The sequence below is a fragment of the Schistocerca americana genome, chromosome X (assembly GCF_021461395.2).
Source record: "Schistocerca americana isolate TAMUIC-IGC-003095 chromosome X, iqSchAmer2.1, whole genome shotgun sequence".
In the NCBI taxonomy this organism is placed as follows: Eukaryota; Metazoa; Arthropoda; class Insecta; order Orthoptera; family Acrididae; genus Schistocerca; species Schistocerca americana.
In genome coordinates, this window is record NC_060130.1 from 161051013 (window position 1) to 161068032 (window position 17020).

The 17020-nt window shown below is 40.8% G+C and overlaps 1 protein-coding gene across 1 annotated transcript in view; it reads right to left on the bottom strand.

Moving 5' to 3' along the window:
• LOC124555878 (delta(14)-sterol reductase LBR-like) overlaps positions 1-17020 on the bottom strand; it is a 147418-nt gene that overhangs the window by 56593 nt on the left and 73805 nt on the right. The window lies entirely within an intron of this gene.

The following is a 17020-nucleotide window of genomic DNA, read 5'->3' on the forward strand; positions in this document are numbered from 1 at the left end:
CAGTGCTGATGTATGGATTTGTAAGATCGTCACTGTCTTCCTTCCAAGGATTAGGCTATTGCCTGTTCCAAACTCACAAATAAAATCATTTCCATCTTTTCTATGGGCTTCCAATATTTCTTTTCCCATTCGGCTTCTATGCCATCATTTTACAGATTTTCATGGTGGTCTCTTTTTGCACTTTTATGGTCCAGAATTCTTCTAATTGTACCACGGACAAGTTGGAAGTTGAGATCCAAGGGACTTGGCCTACAACTGAAATATCTAAAACAATTTTTGATCTAAGTGAATATTTTCCTAAGAATGCTATTATTTTTGTTGTATTACTAGAAAAAGATTCCTTGCATATTTTGTTCAGATTGTATACTGATCTCTGGTGGTAATCATCATTTTTTTGAAGAATAACAATATCACCTGCAAACAGAAGCACAGTGCTGTATTCTTAAGTCTCTATCCTAACTATCCTAATTTCTTTGTTTACATTTCCATTAACAAAAAATCTCCTTCTCCCTTGATTTTTTCCATTTCCCTATGGGGTTGGCATTGTTATAAAGGTTTTGGCCATTTTAATGCCCTTCCAGACACATTATCCACGCATGAACGACCTGATCTAAACCCATTTTGTTCCTAAGAAATGATAGCTTCTATAATATTTTTTATGTAGTTATTGATAATCTTTTGTTGTGACTCGCTGATCTTTCAAAGTGCAGCCGCGCACATACGCGCGTCCTCTACATGCAGCGTTGTCTGCCAGCCATACAGCAGCCGCGCCACCTAAGCGGCCAGGCAGCCAGCGGCCGCTAGACTTGGACTGAGTGCTGATTTAACTGTGACAGTGTACACACGTCTTACTTTGTTTACTTGATCCGTGACTTACATGTATTGTGTCGTCCTAGAAATATATTTGTTCAACTTGACATTATAACAATTGGCGACGAGGTAGTGAATTTTATTTTTTCATCGTTGACTCACAGGCTACTTTAGAGCAACTATTGCAAGGTCTCATTGAACAGCAAATGCTTCTCACATCTGTGATTCGTGATTTCGTCGCGGCTTCCAATGCGGGGCGTCTCTCGTCGTTGTCTCTACCTCCTTTTCCTCCTTATGACGAGACAGCAGAAGAATGGTCTGATTACGAAAAATGTCTTCGACAGCACTTCTTGGCATTTCATGTCGTGGACGACCAAACATGTAAGTCTCTGTTCCTTTCGTGGATTTCACCTCAAATGTATCGGTTGTCGCAATAGGCTCCTTTGAAAGATCCTGCGTCTTTGTCCTTTGCTGAAATGTGCTCACTTCTGTCCATATATTTTCAAAAGCATACGCATGTGGTAGCCTCTCATGTTGCCTTCTATCGTTGTCAAAAACAACCAAATCAATCCTATCGCGCTTGGGCTGCTGAACTCAGTCAAAAGTGTCAATTTGTTACTGACGTTCACAAAGAATCCTACGCCGATTCCATGGTACGGGATGCTATTATCCGGTCGGCACCCAACAAAGAAGTTAGGCAACGTGCCCTTCCGTTGGCAAATCCAACTCTAGACGAAGCTTTGGCCATTATTTATGCTCTACATAAGTTTGGTGTTTTTCTCTATGGATCCAAATTTCATCTTGTTACGGACCACAAACCACTTGTTTCCTTGTTTCATCCATCAACGTCGCTTCCCGACAACGCTGCGTTGGGCTCTTTACGTTTCAATTATGAGATACATTTCCGGCCGACGGCTCAACATGCGAATGCTGATGCACTGTCTCGCCTTCCCATGGGTCCTGATGTGGCAGCCGAGCAGCGGGTTGTGGACGGGTTCCCCGTCACCGGGGACCGGTTGGCGGCTGCTACGGGTTCTGATCCTACCCTCTCTCGTGTTTTACGCTGTATTCAGAAGGGTTGGCCAGATCGTCTGTCCGCTAAGACTTCTGATCCGTAGCGGAACTACACCGTTTTGTGTTACCGCCTCGCACCTAGGGATGATGCTATCCTCCTTTCCACTGACAATGCTTCGCCGCGTGTTGTGGTACCTGAGTCTTTGCGTGCTTCAGTCTTGTGCCTCCTTCACCAAGGGCACTGGGGTGTCTCTCACACAAAATCTCTGGCGCGCCATCATGTGTACTGGCCCGGCAACGACTCTCAAATCGCACACATGGTCGCTGCTTGCGGCCCTTCTGCGTCACAGGCCGCCGCCCCGAAGTCCTCTTTGTCACCATGGCCTTTGCTGAGAAGCCCTGGGAGCGTATTCATGCTGACTTTGCGGGACCTTTTTGAGGTACTTATTGGCTTCTCGTTATTGACGCCTACTCTAACTTTCCTTTCATTGTCCGTTGCACGACGCCTACCACCGCGTCAACCACCAATGCTCTAGCTCGCATTTTCTCTTTGGAAGGCCTTCCCTCTACTCTTGTTACTGATAATGGTCCGCAATCTGCCTCTTCCGATTTCTTCCGATTTTGCGGATTATTGTGCCCATCATGGCACCATGCATCTCACGGCCCCTCCGTTCCATCCACAGTCAAACGGTGAGGCTGAACGACTGGTCCGCACATTTAAGGCTCAGATGAGGAAGTCCTGACTTCTTCTGCTGCTGATGATGCGCTTCTTCACTTTCTGGCTTCTTACCGTTTCACCCCCATGGGCGACCACAGCCCAGCTGAGCTCTTACATGGCCGACAGCCCCGCACGCTACTTCATCTTCTGCGGCCTTCCACTTCACGGCCGCGGATGCCTTCGCTTGGCCGGTTCACCGCCGGCGACCTTGTATGGGTATGGGGATATGGCAGGCGGCCAAAATGGAGTCCTGGCCACATCTTACGACATCGTGGCCGACGCCTGTATGAAATCCAGACGGACACAGGTGTTGCAGTGCGTCATTCAGATCAGCTTCGACCCCGTGTGCCGGCAACGCCTGTTCCGAATGCCGCTACACCACCTCCGGCTCTACCCAACGCTCGGGATCTTGGAATCTCTCATTATTCACAACGCAGCCCTCTCACCATCATGTCGGTGCCAGCACAAGAACTGACGCCACCAGGAGACATGCCCATGCAGGAACCAGATGACCATCATCTGTCAGAGCAACTCTACTCGCCTCCTCCTACGGACGCCGACACATCGCCCATGTCTCCTGTTATAACAAGCGGACTTGCCACAACAGGTAGATTGGGGCACGGGGCCCCAGCAGATTCGACCCCCATGTCTCCAGTCATCTCAACCCGTTATCATCGGGGACACTTCAGTCCGTACGGGAAGCCTCCTCCTCGAGACTTTACGGTCAGTCAAACACCACCTATGGACGTTAGCAATCTACAGGCCACCTCTATCAAGACCAGTGCAAAAAATTCAAAGGGGGGAAAAGTGTTGTGACTCGCCGATCTTTCAAAGTGCCGCCACGCAGTTACGCGCGTCCTCTACATGCGGCGCTGTCTGCCAGCCGTACAGCAGCTGCGCCACCTAAGCGGGCAGCCAGCCAGCGGCCGCTAGACTTGGACTGAGTGCTGATTTGACTGTGACAGTGTACACACATCTTACTTTGTTTACTTGATCTGCGACTTACATGTATTGTGTCGTCCTAGAAATATATTTGTTCAACTTGACGTTATAACATCTTTGAACATACTTTGTAAGCCAGTTTCTAAGAGACTGATGTCATGACAGTTTTAATAGTCATCGGATTTCAATTTCTGGAAGAGAGAGATTACTTCTGCCATATATCAATGGCCTGGGATCTTGCAAATCCTCCAGGATTCACCTACTAACATTGAAAGACGTTTAGCTAATGATATGCCTCTATATTCAAGTAATTTGGCATTTATTTCATGCATTATGGAGGCTTTCCTGTTTTCCATACATTTCAAAGCTTCTTGTAGTTCCTCCATAGTAATTGGATTAATCGTATCATTCCTTCAGTGTAATTTTCAGTCCTATGGGGACCCCGTAATACCATGTAATGATTTATCCATTGTTCATTAGGTACAATTTTCAGTGCAGTGCCTCTTCCTTCTTGGTTCAAAGCTTTCATGACTTTGAATGGACATTGATGTCTACCGTGTAAGTTGTGTTCTGTCATTTATGAATGTGCCCCATGATTGTTCGTGTGCTATGCACACTATTTGCTTTCTAGTATTCATTTTTATTTTGTATGTTTCTCAAGAAGAGTAAATGAGAAAAAAATAACACTACTGCAGATAAAGTTCCTTATGAGACATAAAGAAAAAGAATAAATAAACCGCACCAAATGATACACAATACTGCTGGGGTAAAATAGATATATTTCCATTAATGTTTAATGTCCCACGGTAAGGGAAAAGAAAATTTCAGTCTTGTTAAAGGAAATTGTAGAAAACATAAGGATTCTAAAAACAGTAACGCATAACTAGCTTTAAGTCACAAGACTGAAAAAACTATGCAAAGTAAATATAATTTGTCAGTTTAAACAGTCAATGGCGAAGTAAACGTCTTCACGTTTCAACAGTTCACAGGTTGTAGTTCTCTGAAAAAGACCATCGCACTGAGTGGGAATACTAGTGCAAAATATTATTTGTCCAGAGATAACAATGGGGTTACCATCAAAGCACAACATTAATTCCACTAAAGACTACAGGTGAAAGTATGACACTCAAGGGTGTGTGCAAAAATACAGCAGTCATCTACCATCTTAATTATAATTTACGGTACATAAGACAAACAACTTCTTGCCACCTGATACCACTGTTGCCTAATGCACTTCTCGTCCAGTCCAGCACAAAATGGAGCACAAGGTTTAGCACTGATTGTCATAAAGCATACATGTTGTATACAGTCTTAAGAGCAACCACTACTTGCTGGTGAAAGTAACGTCATTTTTGCACCAACACAGACTGCGCAACCCGTAACCACGCATTTAAGACAGGTGCTTGTGGAAACCTGCTACCAGGACTGGAATATTGTTTTGACACAGTATGGTGGAAGAACTCAGGCCGCCACAATGGTAAGTGGAATTATCACTTGCCACAGCCCACTGCTGAGGCACCTTGATCATCTAAGTGACCAGAAATGGTCCTTTGCCATGGCAAAATAGGGCCAAGAAACTCACTCAGAGTATCCTGCCTTCATCTGCTTCTGAGACCAAGACGTACCCACACCAGTCAATGATACCCAAGAGGTGAGGAGGGGAGGGGGGGTTCAATCAGCTTCATTATTTTTAGCTGCCTCACCTGCTAACAGCTGTCCAGAGCTCAGTGTGCCTTAGCACACCACTGAATGTTTCAGCTTCTGCACCGCCGCTCTTGGAACTACCTGGTACATTCATTTAGCAGTGCAATGTGGCAATGTTTCTTCCGATATCTTGTGTGGCATTATTTGTTTGGCACAACTTGCTTCAGTTCGCACCAATCATAGAGTCAGTGCCATTTATTGTACACTATTTGTTCATTGTATAAAATTAGTTTACAGTTCCAGTGACGGACTGACAAAAAGAGTCAGTCTAGTAATTCATCATCACAAACCTTTAAAAGTAACTGGAAATCACACTTCATTTCTGAAGAGAAGGATGATGAGACTTAATCTATACTATGCATTCCCATAATCGACACACAGCACAAATTTGCTACAGAACTGTTATAAAACATGAACAAGGAATTTGAAAATTTAACTCATGGTGAAATGGCAACAAAATAAAGCTATTAACAAATGATTCGTAAGGGATTCATGGTTATGCATATCAAGGAGCTCTTTGTGCTACATTCGCAGGCATGATGAAATTGGTGGTACAAGTAGTTCTGAAGCACACAAATTATTACGACTTCAGTTTCAACAGCTTTTCATGAAACTGAATAAAGATCACGGAGACATTATGTAGTACTGTTTAAGATATTGGTTACACCAGGAAGCGTGCCAGGAATGGTTTTTCAATTTAAGATCCACTATTTTTGAAGTTCTGAAAAAAGAACAATTAAAGTAGGAACCAAAATTACAAGATCTGGAATGGGTTGCAGACCTCATTTCAAATGGACTTGACTGCATACTGCCCTTAGTAGCGCAATATAAGATGAGAAGGAACTTGTTTCTCATATAATGGGAAAGGGGATGTATTTAAAAAGAAAATCACATTGTGGAAAAGACTGCTTCTGACAAAAACCACTATTGTTTCTGAAAGCCCACAGGTGTTAAAGAAAATGTGAATTATGACAAATTACAAGGACAGTTTTAAAACTTTTCAGGACACCACCAGTCTGTCTAACATCTGTTTTTGGGACTGTTTGTCATTCCTGTTCAAAATGCCCCTGTGCATTTGCACGTGAAATTGATCATTCTGCAATGTAATTCAACTTTAAAAGATTTTTTTTTTTTTTCATTAAAATTGTACAGGTGTTCTACAAAGTTTTCTTCAAGAAGAATTTCCACATCTATATAATTAGGTTGTAAACATGACATAAATGTTTTGAGCAAAATGTGTGTGTGAAAGGCTTTTTTCAATTACGAGATTAAATAAGTCACGATTACATGACAACTTGAGTGAAGAAAATCTGCGAAACTGTCTATGTCTTCCATATGTAGACAGTTTGTAGCAGATAAAATTTTATTGTCCCTTCATTGAATCAAAAGTAATTAAATAATACTGAAAATTTCTTTTTTGTGATCTGTGTTGTCAAGAAATAAGAAATTTGAAACCATGCTGTGTCAGGGTGTACACAAAGACAAGGGAAAAAAAAGTTCCCCAAATTTTTCCCAGGCTTCCTGGTTAAAAAATACACTTTCTCCCAGGCAAAAATACACTTCTTCCATGTTCAGTGACAGTATACTCCCTCCAAATTTTAAAACTTATCAATCCTTTGAATGGTTAAGGTTTTATATACCAGCGTAGAACCTCCTGCCACTTTAGGAAACGAACCCCAGAAAAAAAGGCATTTTGAAAAGATCTTTGATTTGCGGCAACATGTACGCTGCATTTTTTTGTATTACGAAGGTGTGTAGTCGAATTCCATCAAAAACAGAATTTTAGTTTCCAAAGCATTGAAATCGAAATCACAGTGTGCTTTTGTAAGCCAATCATAGCTCATGTCACCAGTCACCAGTCAATGATAGCAGATAATCATCCTGTTTACATGGGGCTCCCAAAACCGGATTTTGTAAACCAATCTCCCAATACCGCTTCTGGGCAGTCATGCAAACACTTCAAAATTGATTATGGAAATCTGCTTCTGGTTGCCAGTTTTCCAATTCCACAATCAATTTTCGCTCCCATGTAAATGCAGCCAGTATTGAAACGGGCTTAGGCTGTCAGGTTTCGTCTTGTTTTTAAAAACTTCGGCTAATACTGACAGAGTGGCTTTTTGTACAGTGAAGGATAAGTAGAAATATTAGACTGAAGCTATTTACCCCTTGTCTAACTGAAGACGAGTAACGACTGTGCTGACTAAATCATAAACTATAACTGCTGTTTTCCAGGTGCTGCAGTCAACTGGTCTAGCAAATGTGCTTCAGACCTTAACATGCACACACAACAGTGAAAAACAATTTTGTCTTTCGGAAGATGTGTCGCATGTAAATGTAGTGAAGCAGAGCATAGGACATGTGATGATGTCAGCCTATAGCAACATCATTGTTAAGTAGCTCGAACACACAAATAGGAAAAGTTAATGGTTTAAATTAATGTACATAGTGCAGCTACAAGAAAAAATCAAGCTTTCGCTTATAATATTTGTCTTTTTTGCATGTTTTACACTTCGATACATCACATAAATGTGACAGTAAAATTTTAAGTAATGACATAAATGTCTGGACTTCTGGGCCTAAAATTCTGCTAAATGGCTGGCCCTCAGAGTGTTAAGCTATAAATGAGAATCAAACGCTCTGTGATTTAAGAAATTCAAAGCATGTTCGCACATGTAACATAACTTTTACTGCGTAAAATGAAATGTACTTTGAAAGTAACACTTTTCACACCACAAATCACAATATTTTCCCACAACTTATTAGAATTCGTTTCAGCAGTTGTCAGAGAGACCCAGAGAATGGACATCAGAGGATACTCCAAGAGCATCAGAATTTTGTAAACCATACTAAATTGCATAATTCAGCTTAAAGAGCGCATTCTTATGTCCAGATTCATCAAGAGGTGGGCCCCAAGCTGATATTAAACTTTCCAGTGTGGTTTTCGGGGTGCAGTATTATATTCTCATGTTTAGTTATTTATTATGGCATGATGCCATACGTCCCAAAAGATAACAACGTGCACTTGAAATTCCGCCAACAGTTGACACTAGATAATAGTGTTTCAAATAAATTGACTGCCTCTGCAGAAAAGATTAATTAAAACCAAATCTTTTTAGCAATTCGGCAAAAATAACTTCGTTGTTCTGCAAAGCAATTAATGCCAGACTGCCAAAAACCTGGAAATGAAATAAAATCAGAAAACAGAAACTAATAATTATGTGAATGTATTTTAATTCACTTTATAGCTCCCGGCCACAAAAATCTGTTTTGTTTTCATTTGACTTGAGAGCTGTAAATCAAAAATAAACAGCAAAATCACTAAATGTAAACACAATTCACATGGAGACTACCCCTCATTCCACTACAACTAAGACTGCTCTGCGAATGCACGAATCTGGCAGCTTGGCCGGGTGGCATCTGTCTGCTTGTTGCTACTGCTGATACAGTTCGTGTGTAGTTACCTTGGATACAGCTAAAAGTTGCACTTCAAGTAGCCAGAAGCAGGAGAAGGTACTTGTCATATGCGACTCAACTGTGCATGCGCATAAGCCCGCTGGCAACTGCTTAAACAAACCTAATGAAAGCCATTGTGACGTCATGCCCACTGGAAACAGTTTGTTGTTATGAAGTATTGCATAGTCTTCATCCTAAAGCCTGTGACACATTTTGCTGTGGGCAGACGCTTGTGTGTGCACTGTTTTGTTGCTGTAAAAAGTAAAAGTCCCCACCCCCCCCTTTCATGTTTTATTTCTGCAGTATTATACTGCAGTAGCGGACTGACTAAAGTAAAATTCTTTGTTGGAGTGTCAGTTCTTAGCAAACAAAACTACAAAAATTTAACTGAAAACTAAAAACAAGAAATTCCTGGAATTCTAAAAAATTCCTGGGTTTCTCACAGTTGTCTCCCGGTTGAAAATATTACCGGGTTTTTCCTGGATTTCCTGGAGCGTATACAACATGCGTGTGCGAGCTATTCACTGTTCCTTATGCGGCTGCATTAACATCTAAGGCAGCACATTCGCAGTTTCCGAATCTTCCCATTTAGACAACATGGCAGGGTGGTGAGAGAAGCTTGCAGTTGGGTGAGAGAGATATGCAGGCATGCAAGAGCTCTGTACATGTGTAAAGTTCTTGACTGTCTCTTTGTTAGCACCATTCAAACGGCCATCTTCCATAACTAGCTGTCAAATTTCATTACGTACACAAGGCCTGTTCAAAAAATTCCTGAATTTTGTCCATAAAAGTTTTCTAAGCTTACCTTTTACTTATTGTGCCTGGTCTCCTTCAAAATACTCTCCTCTACAATTGATACTCTGCTCCCAATGCGATTTCCACTCCCGGAAAGAGTCTTAGCACGGTGCTTGCTGTATTGCACAACACACCATCTGCGAATTCTCTTTTATCTCATCTATAGTTGTAAGCCTTTGTCCTCTCAACGGTGTTGTCAATGTTGGAAATAAAAAAATTACAAAGATAAAAAAAATAACAAAAATAAAGTCCACAGAGGCCAGGCCTGGAGAGTACAGAGGATGAGGCAGCACAGTGATTTTGTTTTTTGTTCAATAGTCACACACCAACAGGGATGAATGTGTGGGTGTGTCATTGTGATGCAAGAGCCATGAATTGTCTCACCACCTTTGTGAAGATTGAACCTTGGCCTCAACATCATAACTATAGAACCACGACCCATCACCAGTTATGATTCTCTTACGGAACATCTCGTTCCCATTTGGGCAATCCAAAGGCTCTTCACAGATTGTGAGGTAAAGGTTTTTCTGGTCTTGACTCATGAGGCATGGGATGAACTTGGTGGCAACACGATGTATTCCAATATGTTGCGTCAGAATTTCATCACACGATCCACGTTCTTCTGCAATCTCTCGGACAGTCAGTCTTCAACAGGCATGCACAATTTCACTGACGTTACTGACATGAGCATCGTCAGTAGACATCAAAGGGTGTTCTGAATGAGGGTCATCTTTAACTTCTGTCTGCCCATTTTTAAACCATGTGAAACATTTGTAACACCAAGTACAGAATATTTTCAAAGCATATTTTCAATAAGTTACCAGCAACCATTAAGAGTTTAGTTTCAGACAAGGCACAATTTAAACATAATTTAAAAGAATTTTTGGTGGCCAACTCCTCCTATTCCATCCATGAGTTTCTCAACAAGTGCAGTAGACCATTTTAATGAAAATTTATTATACTTTAATTTTTGACAATACTTGGTTGTAACAGCCAAGTAACTACCTACTGTGTGAATGATGGATGTATGGAAAGCAGATGTAAGTCTTAAGCCTGTAAATAGTGGAAGTTTAATTTTAAATCTTGTACATAATCTGACTGTTCTTAACTGAGGATCACTGAAAAATTTATTTCAGTTTTTGACAATACTTGGTTGTAATAGTCAAGAAACTAGCAAATGTCTGAATGATGGATTTAATGAAAGCAGATGTAAGTATTAAACCTGTAAATATTAGAAGTTTAAATTTAATTCATGTACATAATTTTACTGTTTATTGACTGAGGATCATTAAAATTAATGAAACTCAAGTTTTTCTAATTACAGTTTTGTAATGCGTTTATCTGACATGTTTCACACCCAGGAGGATTCCCTCTTTTATGGATCTATGGAATGAATAATTAATCTAATCTAATCTTAAGCACTTATCACCATACGCTTCCTGCATCATGTGGTGTGTCTTTGTAACAGTTTTCTGAGTTTCACGCAAAATTTAATGCAGCCACTATGCTCCTCTAGCTCTGCCATCTCAAAATTCGCAAACTGTACAACACAACATTCTATTCAATACAGCAATGAACAATAACTAACAGACATACAACACTGAAACTTCTGGTAGTTACATATTTAACACAGGCATGTGCAGGGATACCAACCACATTTTGCTTCAACTCATCATTGGCAAGAAATTACAAATGTTCTGAAATTTTTTGAACAGACCTCGTACATGTAATATAACAGAGATAAAGTTCTGTGCTTCTGCTGCAGTTAATACTTACCTCTACATAACTACTATGCAATTCTCATTATGAGCCTGGCAGTGTGTTCATCGAACCACCTTCAAGCTGTTTCTTTACCATTATAGTGTCTAATACCCCTTGGGAACTAACTCTTAAATCTGATTTTTCTTATTTTATTATGATGATCATTTCTATGTATGAAGGTGAGTGTAAACAAAATATTTTTGCATTTGGAGGTGAAAGTTGGTGATTAGAATTTCTCGACAACATACCGAAAAAAAAAGATAAAAGAAAAAGAAAGAAAACTTTGTTTTAAGGACTGCCAGCCCAACTTGTGTATCATATCCATTACACACACTCCCCTATTTCACGATAATACAAAACAAGATGCCCTTCTTTGAACTATTTCAGGGTGCTCCATCAATCATATCACATGTGAGTCACATACTACACAACAGTGGTCCAGAAGAGGTCAGACAAGTGTCCTGCAGGTAGTCTCTTTAGAAAACTTGTTGCACTTTCTACAGGGTGTTTCAAAAATGACCGGTATATTTGAAACGGCAATAAAAACTAAACGAGCAGCGATAGAAATACACCGTTTGTTGCAATATGCTTGGGACAACAGTACATTTTCAGGCAGACAAACTTTCGAAATTACAGTAGTTGCAATTTTCAACAACAGATGGTGCTGCGGTCTGGGAAACTCTATAGTACGATATTTTCCACATATCCACCATGCGTAGCAATAATATGGCGTAGTCTCTGAATGAAATTACCCGAAACCTTTGACAACGTGTCTGGCGGAATGGCTTCACATGCAGATGAGATGTACTGCTTCAGCTGTTCAATTGTTTCTGGATTCTGGTGGTACACCTGGTCTTTCAAGTGTCCCCACAGAAAGAAGTCACAGGGGTTCATGTCTGGCGAATAGGGAGGCCAATCCACGCCGCCTCCTGTATGTTTTGGATAGCCCAAAGCAATCACACGATCATCGAAATATTCATTCAGGAAATTAAAAGACGTCGGCCGTGCGATGTGGCCGGGCACCATCTTGCATAAACCACGAGGTGTTCACAGTGTCGTCTAAGGCAGTTTGTACCGCCACAAATTCACGAAGAATGTCCAGATAGCGTGATGCAGTAATCGTTTCGGATCTGAAAAATGGGCCAATGATTCCTTTGGAAGAAATGCCGGCCCAGACCAGTACTTTTTGAGGATGCAGGGACGATGGGACTGCAACATGGGGCTTTTCGGTTCCCCATATGCGCCAGTTCTGTTTATTGACGAAGCCGTCCAGGTAAAAATAAGCTTCGTCAGTAAACCAAATGCTGCCCACATGCATATCGCCGTCATCAATCCTGTGCACTATATCATTAGCGAATGTCTCTCGTGCAGCAATGGTAGCAGCGCTGAGGGGTTGCCGCGTTTGAATTTTGTATGGATAGAGGTGTAAACTCTGGCGCATGAGACGATACATGGACGTTGGCGTCATTTGGACCGCAGCTGCAACACGGCGAACGGAAACCCGAGGCCGCTGTTGGATCACCTGCTGCACTAGCTGCGCGTTGCCCTCTGTGGTTGCCGTACGCGGTTGCCCTACCTTTCCAGCACGTTCATCCGTCACGTTCCCAGTCCGTTGAAATTTTTCAAACAGATCCTTTATTATATCGCTTTTCGGTCCTTTGGTTACATTAAACCTCCGCTGAAAACTTCGTCTTGTTGCAACAACACTGTGTTCTAGGCGGTGGAATTCCAACACCAGAAAAATCTTCTGTTCTAAGGAATAAACCATGTTGTCTACAGCACACTTGCACGTTGTGAACAGCACACGCTTACAGCAGAAAGACGACGTACAGAATGGCGCACCCACAGACTGCGTTGTCTTCTATATCTTTCACATCACTTGCAGCGCCATCTGTTGTTGAAAATTGTAACTACTGTATTTTCGAAAGTTTGTTCGCCTGAAAATGTACTGTTGTCCCAAGCATATTGCAACAAACGGTGTATTTCTATCGCTGCTCGTTTAGTTTTTATTGCCGTTTCAAATATACCGGTCATTTTTGAAACACCCTGTAAGTGTTCTACTAATAAAACATGTGAGGTTTCTTTTATTTAAATAATTTGTAATTGTAGTCCTTAAGTATTAGTTGTTTACTAGTTATTTCTGTACATGCATTAAACTGCACTACTTACATTACTGAATAATTATTTGTTATGACTACTAGCGTAGAACTTGCTTTTTGATACTTGACTGTCTCCATATAATGTGATTAAGTTCAACCAAAATTGATAACTCAGTGAGAGACGACAAACAGTTTACTACCAGATGGTGGAGACAGTGGAACTCCTGTACAATCACACAAAAAATAACAGGCAAATATGATTCAAACGGTTCCTATTTTCAATGGACCACTACCAACTGAATGCATTTGGTAAGTAAACAAATTTTCAGACTCAGTCCTCATTCTTTTGTGCCAAATATAGTACACAACATTTTATGATGGAGCACACAAATGTGTCTGTAGTAAACTGCTTGTTTTCACTGCCACTGAAATGATCAATCTTGATTCAACTTGTCACAGTGTAAAGACACAGCTCCAGATTGAAAAATAGATACACAAAACTATGATATGACAAATAGTTCCTTTACCCAGTCATTTCTTTTGTATCAAGGTACACCAAACATATAACAATGACTTTGAGACCCATATTTCACATCCCTTGCTACACCAGCCAAAATAGCCAGATAGTCCTGGTCCCAGGTCCACACTTCCTCAAATTTTTAAATGTTTCACTCAAATGATAACCAGGGGAATACTTTTTATATTAGACTTGAATATCTCAGTTCTGTCACCGGTACACCTTACTTCTTATAAAAGACCATTGTTATGTATAGTTTCCTGAATAATACTAACAACTGTGATTACTGTATACAAATAATTTTTGGTGACACATGATGACCAGGAACTCAACATCAGGGTATTAAGAAAAAGGCAGGCACGCAGAGGCACACGTGAGGACAACACAACACACAGCAGATGGAGGGGGGGTTCCTACAGAACCAGAAAATAAAATCCATTCTCTAAATACAATAAAATCGTTTTGTTAACAGAGTTTCAAAATTTACATCACTATCATCTCGTTATTGGCTAATACTTTTGACAGATCTCCAATTAAATTTACAGCTGCCCTCATCATAATATATAGCTGCACTAACCCAAATGTGACGTTCTATAACACATACTATGTAACTAACACAATCTTAGGGCAGCTTCTCACTGTTTTACAATAGCCTTATACCAGAGGGCAATGTGCCATGTGAAGAGAAGTAAAAGTGATAGTTTTACACATTCTGGCAACAAACCAAGGAATGTCACAGCCGTTTAATTAGTTATGCAGACTGCAGATTGCTGTAGCTCACTTCTAGTCACTGTTCCTCCCAGTAACCCAATCATACATTTCAAACACTGGGTTAACAGCAAATGGGAGATAAGTGTATATGCACAACAAGTCAATTTGGTATGCTATAAGCTTGCTCATTTCTGTGTATTTCAATATGCTCTAGTACCTAAATGTACAAACCTTTCAATGCTTTTGTGAGAAAAGAAGGGCTTCCTGATTTGTTTGGGTCACTTAATGTACTGGGTACATCTATTTAATCACTATAACCCAGAGTTGTATGCAAGATACATACAGTTTCTGAATAGCCTTAATGTATGCATTAGCAGTGTTCTTCACATTTACGTCGTCACTGGTGAAGTTTCGAAGTACACGCAATTGCATATCTTGGGGAAAATTTATTTTGCATGCATATTTATTAAAATTTAAATGTATATTTTCCTTTTTTTCTAGGTAAAATAAAAATTCCTATTCATAATCGAACAATATTTTATCACTAAATTATAAAGTACGGTATTTAAAGTTCTACTTACTTTATTTTCTTTAACTGACTACTACTGACTGTAGTTGTATGATTTTGTTGCAGGGTCAAATTGTTTAGCCATGCTGCAACAGAAGTTGGGGTTCGCCTTCTTTACAGCGTGATACTGAATCATCTCAGGTATGACTTAAGATCACATCTTCCAGATGTGTGGCATGCAATTATTTGCAGTTGCAATCACAGTTCAAATCAAGTATATGGGGTGAATAATACTTTGCTTCATTATGCCACCAGTGAAACTACCACAATCATCTGTGTTGCATAAATATGATACAGATTCTGGGAATGATAATGTCAGTGCGGATGGACAAGTATTATTTTGTTTATCATGTGGATGATGTATTGCTTGTGACAAAAAGTTCTATGTAGTACAGCATCTGCACAGCAAAGCATAGACAAAATGCAGCCAGAAAATCCACTTTATGTTCAAAATTTGTAAGTACATCATTTAGGGAACAGATCGATGTCGACAGAAGTTCAACTGACACATTTGCCAAGGAACTACGCACAGCATTTATAAGGACAAACATTCCTCTGTGGAAATTAAATAATGTTTGTCTTAAACCTTTCTTAGAAAAACACACTAATAAAAGAGTGCCTTACTAATCTACCCTTAATAAATTAAAAAAAAAAAAAAAAAAAAGTGTGCCTGAGTGTTTTAACGAAGTTATTCATCATATCTGGGGAGCATTGAAACATGAAAACATTTGGATTTCAATGGATGAGACCACTAACACTGGAGGCCAGTGTAGATGTAGTAGATTGATCAGAGCAATGAAATAGGGAAGTAAAATTTGCCTGTTCAATATTCAAATATTGGAATGGATAAAACATTCTAAACTTGAAAAATTTGTTACTTATTCCCTAGCTTTTTTGTGGCCAGATAGTATAAAATATGTCAATGTGCTTGAGCCGTGCTGCAGCTTGCGTTGGTGCCGTGTGTAGGTTTCTGCCAGACCATATCATTTAGTTGGCTGGTTGCGTTGCTTGTTTTCCTGATCACTGGCGCCACTCAGTTTCCTAAGCATTGCCTGTCTGCTAGTGGCAACAGTGGCACTTATTGATAAGTAGTTCTGTTGCCCTATCTTTGAGGCAACCTAGCTTCTTCCGTGTGGTGTGAGTGTAGAGTTCAGTTGGGGACACAGGAGCAGCGAGGTCCACACAGAGCGACAACACGCCGGGACCGCTGGCGGCATGTATGGACTGCCGGATCGAAGGGCAGTGGTCACAAGGGTGCACGACCTCGTCGAAACTGGATCCTGCATGTTTAATTTGAGTGCATTGCAATTCACGTAAAGAAACCTCCACCACTGTGACGTTTAACGATTCTCCAGTGACTTGGGTTCGTGTTGCTGCTCATAGTGTCACCGAGGCAAAAAGCAGCGAGTGGAGTACTTGGGGAAGGCAGATCTGATTAGCCTTCCTAACCTTCTAATTACTATTTACTATTTTCAGCTGCTTACATTGTTGAGTTGAACCCGCGGTCCTCTGGCCGCTAACGCCCCAGTTACCTACACTGGGGGTTCGTGTATGTAACGGCAGTGTACATTTCCTCGCCTTGCTGCCGCTGTCCGGTGAGGCATGTAAGTTTAACAGCTTCTTGATTGTAAGTTGGTTGGTGTTCTTCTACCTTAGTGGTAGTCATTCCTTCTTGTTCTGGGCGCTCTAAACACAGTATTCTGCGGGCAGAGCCCAGACTGCCAGTTCCGACTTTGGTGTAATTTGACATCTTGCATTCGTTTTGTTGGATGTCAGGTAGCCTCACCAAGATTATCATTAGTTTCTCGTTAGACTGCCACTAGTCCGAGTTACCATCTTGTGATCTGAATGCAATTCTTGGCTGCCTTTCTCTTCCCTCGTGAAAGTATTTTGGGTGTGACCTACTCAGAGGTCGATCCCTGGAGCAC